Source organism: Triticum aestivum, chromosome 2A (assembly GCF_018294505.1).
Source record: "Triticum aestivum cultivar Chinese Spring chromosome 2A, IWGSC CS RefSeq v2.1, whole genome shotgun sequence".
Taxonomy (NCBI): Eukaryota; Viridiplantae; Streptophyta; class Magnoliopsida; order Poales; family Poaceae; genus Triticum; species Triticum aestivum.
The window spans coordinates 395857367-395863153 of record NC_057797.1 but is presented as its reverse complement, the minus strand read 5'-3'; positions in this window follow the sequence as shown (position 1 = coordinate 395863153).

Sequence of the window (5787 nt, the reverse complement as noted above, 5' to 3'; positions counted from 1 at the left end):
GGAGTTACTGCCGAAGTTACTCCCACTGTGGCTAGTCCGATACTAGCTAGTCGTCTATGATATACTAGCTACCTCACTAAGAGCATGGTTAATAATACAGCCAAGGGTCGGCTATAAGAAGTTGCCATGTCATATACAGCCAACCTCTTAGCAGGCATGTACAATAATAAGTTTTATATACCTACTAGTTTATCAATAGTTGGCCCACCTTACATCCTCACAAAGTGTCTTGGGTCTCGTGTTGCAGCTGGCTCTACTAACCAAGAGCCCGCTTCTCTTCACTTTCCTCCAACTAATAAGCACATATATATTGTTCTATTCCTTATAGCCAGACTACCCACAGTGGGAGTAACATAGGTAGTGACATCACACATATCTAGATAAAATAGATGATGTGGCAAGCAATAAATGTAGAAATGGAGGAAAGTGGATATGTGTGATGTTACAACCTATGTTACTCCCACTATGGGTATAGTCTTACTATAGTACTTCCTCCATTTTGTATACAAGGCCACAAACCCATATTACAGGTACCAATATAGAAACTAATGGTCATTTAAGCCAATGTTACAAACTATTCTTTTCTCCTCACTTGACGTAACATAGACTAGTAACATTCTATGTTACTATCCATTGTGGCTAGTCTTATGTCACTCTATTGTGTACTTACTTGCTGTAATGCATAGTATCATAGAGTAGCTAGTATCATATGTAGTACTTTATTTATACTGTCATGCATGACACATAGTAGCATAACATTTATTATAGTATGATTTCGTGATATGATACTTAACCCTCTCTTTCATCATTTAATTAATTCTATGACAACTAATCAAAATTGCCTAGTTGGCATGCATGATACTAGCTATGATACCCCCTTACTACCAGCCTAGCAAAGGTGTACAGATCATTTATGCATCACTTTATGAGTTTTCATCCATTTGTTTGAGAAGCGGGGAGAAGTTTTAAACATTTTGGCCGCGAGGTGCGGCCACTTGCGTAGGCCTAGTTGGTATTTTAATTACAGAAAATCCAGATGGAGTCCGGACATCATCAAAATCGATGTGTGTCTGTGGCGTGCTCTCACAACCCCGTGGAAAAAAATTGGTAAAGTTTGGCACAAGTTTTGATGACCGCTCCTTCCAAACCAGAGCATCTCACATGAAGGATCATGGTTTTCCAAAAGGAGATGTGTCAATTCAAACTCCTATGGCCGGTGACTTCATCGTTTGGCCTCATAAAAAATTCCACGGTACGCAATCACCATTATACCACGGGTTTGATTTTCTGGCGCGTTTCAGGTATCGTTAGCTATATTTAAGACATTTTGAGAGATTAACGTGCATTTTGTGCATAAAAATAAAATTACAACCGGAACTGCATGTGCTGTCGAAAGGGATGAGGATCGCCGTTCGATCTGGGAGCATCCAACGGTGCAGACGTACAATCCGTGATGTTTGGGTTCTGGCCAATCAGAAAGCATGACTCAGATTGTGGGTGGGGTGGCGGGATTTGGTCGGCACATGGCTTTCATCAACGAACCATGTTCTATTCGCAAACCAGATTGCATATTTTTGTTCACATATACTGTAGTGAGATCGATTGAGTGTGCTACCTCTATGATATAATAATAATAATAATAATAATAATAATAATAATAATAATAATAATAATAATAACAAAAAACAGTTCATATTCATTGCCTGAGCTGACAGCATATCAAGGTCAACATATTAACGATTCTTACATCAACAGAAAACCGGGCATAACTCACAAATTCAGTACGCGCGACAATTCTAAATTTAACGAATTAAGTTGCAGGGTAGGTATAAAGACTAGTCTCATGGCTTAATTCCCATGTACATGGGGGAACTGGGATCATTAAGTTGACCCCGAATGAACTTCGGTTTTTTGATGATTTTAGCTGTTTTGTTGCACGGATGCGTGATTCCTTGGTTGGCAACTCATCAAATTCATCGTACTCGTCCTTATCGGCAACATCGTCGACACCCAGTACCCTTCTCTTCCCATGCATCACTAAATGTCCGTTCTTACGCAAGGGGTCTTCCACAAAGAAAATCTGGGTAGCATCACTGGCAAGAATGAATGGGTCCGCGTGATATGCCATCGTTGTCCTGTTAACACAGGTCTTCCTGTACTCATCAATCCTTACCTGACCAAGAGGGATCCATGCGCACCTCAATAATGGCACCTTAACTTTCACATAGTCAAGCTCCCAAATCTCTTTGATGGTTCCATAGTATACCCTTTTATCAGCTTCATTTACAGTCATGCATTCTATTCGAACAGAGCTGTTCTGATACGAGGTCTTCTTATCAGGTTCCTTAGTGTAGAACATGTATCCATTTATGTCATATGCTTGGTACGTCAACACCGTAGGTGATGGCTTTTGTGCCAACCGCGTAGCAATGTCATCGATGGATCCTTGTGCCAAACGGTTCTTCAGCCATTCGGTGAACTTCTTAGTGTGCTCCTTCATCTCCACTTTTGATGAAGGCACCATTGCTAAGAAGCTTTGGCGTATCTCCACCAAGTGTTCTTCGGCATAAGCGATGAGAACTGGGCTGTCAAGCAGTATCGTCAAATGGGCTTTCTCTGCCAATTCTCCGGGTGCAGCCATTTGCGTGCTAGCACGGACCGGCTTACCTTTCAGCCTTCCCTTGTGGCGAGAGAGGGGCAAACCTATATGTCTTTGTTTCATGTATTCGGTGCAAAACTCAACCACCTCCTCCGCGGTATAACCTTGTAGGATGCTTGCCTCTGGATGGTTTCGGTTCCGACAAAAGCACTTCAGTATTCCCATGAACCGCTCGAAGGGATACATGTTGCGAAGAAACACATGACCACAATACTTTATCTCGCCGACAAGGTGCATAGTGAGATGGACCATGAAATCAAAGAATGACGGTGGGAAAAACATCTCTAGGTTGGACAATATTCTTGCAATATCATCTTGCATATGATCCAACTCTTCAGGATTTACAACTTTCTGCCATAGTTGGTTGAAGAAATCACAAAGGTCAATGAGTGTGCTTCTTATATCTTTGTCCATCAGATTCCTGATGGCCACCGGGAGGATTTGTGTCAACATTACGTGGCAATCATGTGAATTCATGTGTCCCAACTTCATTTTACCTGAGCTCACATCCAAGAGACTTCTGATGTTTGCACAGTAGGAAGAGGGTGTCTTAACTGACAACAAATAGGTGAAAAACTGTGTTGCTTCTTTTGTATTGAAATTGTAACTCTGGCAAGCTTAGATGAATTTGTCATCATCTTCTGCTTCACTCTTGCGTTGTAATTGATCAGCAAGCATATCGAGACGTGAACCATCACCATCCTTTCTTTTACCTTTAATCTTGAGCAGAGTACCAAGCATGCTTTCACATACGTTCTTCTCTACGTGCATGACATCGATGCAGTGATGTACACGTAGAATCTCCCAATAAGGTATTTTCCAAAACACTGATTTCTTCTTAAACACTTGATCCTTATATGTTAGTGTCACCGTCAAAGGGTGGTTCTTGCCAAGCACAACATTAATTTTTTTATCCATGTTGTGGACCGCCTCCCCTTCATAGGGTCTTGGGCCCTCAGCCCCCTCTACTGAATGATACGTCTCCAACGTATCTATAATTTTTGATTGCTCCATGCTATTATATTATCTGTTTTGGATGTTAATGGGCTTTATTTTACACTTTATATCATTTTTGGTCCTAACCTATTAACCGGAGGCCCAGCCCAAATTGCTGTTTTTTTGCCTATTTCAGTGTTTCACAGAAAAGGAATATCAAACGAAATCCAAACGGAATGAAACCTTCGGGGACGTGATTTTCTCAACAAACGTGATCCATGAGACTTGGAGTGGGCGTCAAGAAACAACCGAGGAGGCCATGAGGCAGGGGGGCACGCCCTCCACCCTCGTGGGCCCCTCGTTGCTCCACCGACCTACTTCTTCCTCCTATATAAGTCCACGTATCCCGCAAACATCCAGGAGCACCTCGAAAACCTAATTCCACCACCGCAACCTTCTGTACCCAAGAGATCCCATCTTGGGGCCTTTTCCGAAGCTCTGCCGGAGGGGCATTGATCACGGAGGGCCTCTACATCAACTCCATGTGGCCTCTCCGGTGATGTGTGAGTAGTTTATTTCAGACCTTCGGGTCCATAGCTAGTAGCTAGATGGCTTCTTCTCTCTCTTTGGATATCAATACAAAGTTCTCCTCGATTCTCTTGGAGATCTATTCGATGTAATCTTCTTTTGCGGTGTGTTTGTCGAGATCCGATGAATTGTGGGTTTCTGATCCGGATTATCTATGAACAATATTTGATTCTTCTTTGAATTCTTTTATGTATGATTGGTTTATCTTTGCAAGTCTCTTCGAATTATTAGTTTGGTTTGGCCTACTAGGTTGATCTTTCTTGAAATGGGAGAAATGCTTAGCTTTGGGTTCAATCTTACGGTGCTCGATCCCAGTGACAGTAGGGGAAATGACACGTATTGTATTGTTGCCATCGAGGATAAAAAGATGGGGTTTATATCATATTGCATGAGTTTATCCCTCTACATCATGTCATCTTGCTTAAGGAATTACTCTGTTCTTATGAACTTAATACTCTAGATGCATGTTGGATAGCGGTCGATGTGTGGAGTAATAGTAGTAGATGCAGAATCGTTTCGGTCTACTTGTCGCGGACGTGATGCCTATATACATGATCATATCTAGATATTCTCATAATTATTCGCTTTTCTATCAATTGCTCGACAGTAATTTGTTTACCCATAGTAATACTTATGCTATCTTGAGAGAAGGCACTAGTGAAACCTATGGCCCTCGGGTCTATTTTACATCATAGAAGTTTCCAATCTATTTTATTTTGCAATCTTTACTTTCAATCTATATCATAAAAATACCAAAAATATTTATCTTATTATTATTATCTTTATCAGATCTCACTCTTGCAAGTGGCCGTGAAGGGATTGACAGCCCCTTTATCGCGTTGGTTGCGAGGTTATTATTTGTTTGTGTAGGTACGAGGTGACTCACGTGTGGTCTCCTACTGGATTGATACCTTGGTTCTCAAAAACTAAGGGAAATACTTACGCTGCTTTACTGCATCACCCTTTCCTCTTCAAGGGAAAACCAATGCAGTGCTCAAGAGGTAGCAAGAAGGATTTCTGGCGCCGTTGCCGGGGAGATCTACGCCAAGTCAAGACGTACCAAGTACCCATCACAACTCTTATCCTCCACATTACATTATTTGCCATTTGCCTCTCGTTTTCCTCTCCCCCACTTCACCCTTGCCGTTTTATTCACCCTCTTTTTCCGTTCCCCTTCTCCTTATCTATTTGCCTTTTTTGCCTGTTTCTTGTTTGCTTGTGTGCTTGCTTGTCACGATGGCTCAAGATCATACTATATTGTGTGACTTTGCCAATACCAACAATAATGATTTTATTAGCACTCCGATTGCTCCTCTCACCGATGCTGAATCTTGTGAAATTAATACTGCTTTGCTGAATCTTGTCATGAAAGATCCATTTTCTGGCCTTCCTAGTGAAGATGCTGCTACCCATCTAAACAACTTTGTTGATTTGTGTGATATGCAAAAGAAGAAAGATGTGGATAATAATATTGTTAAACTTAAGCTATTTCCATTTCCGCTTAGAGATCGTGCTAAAGCTTGGTTTTCGTCTTTGCCTAAAAATAGTATTGATGCATGGAATAAGTGCAAAGATGCTTTTATCTCTAAGTATTTTTCTCCCGC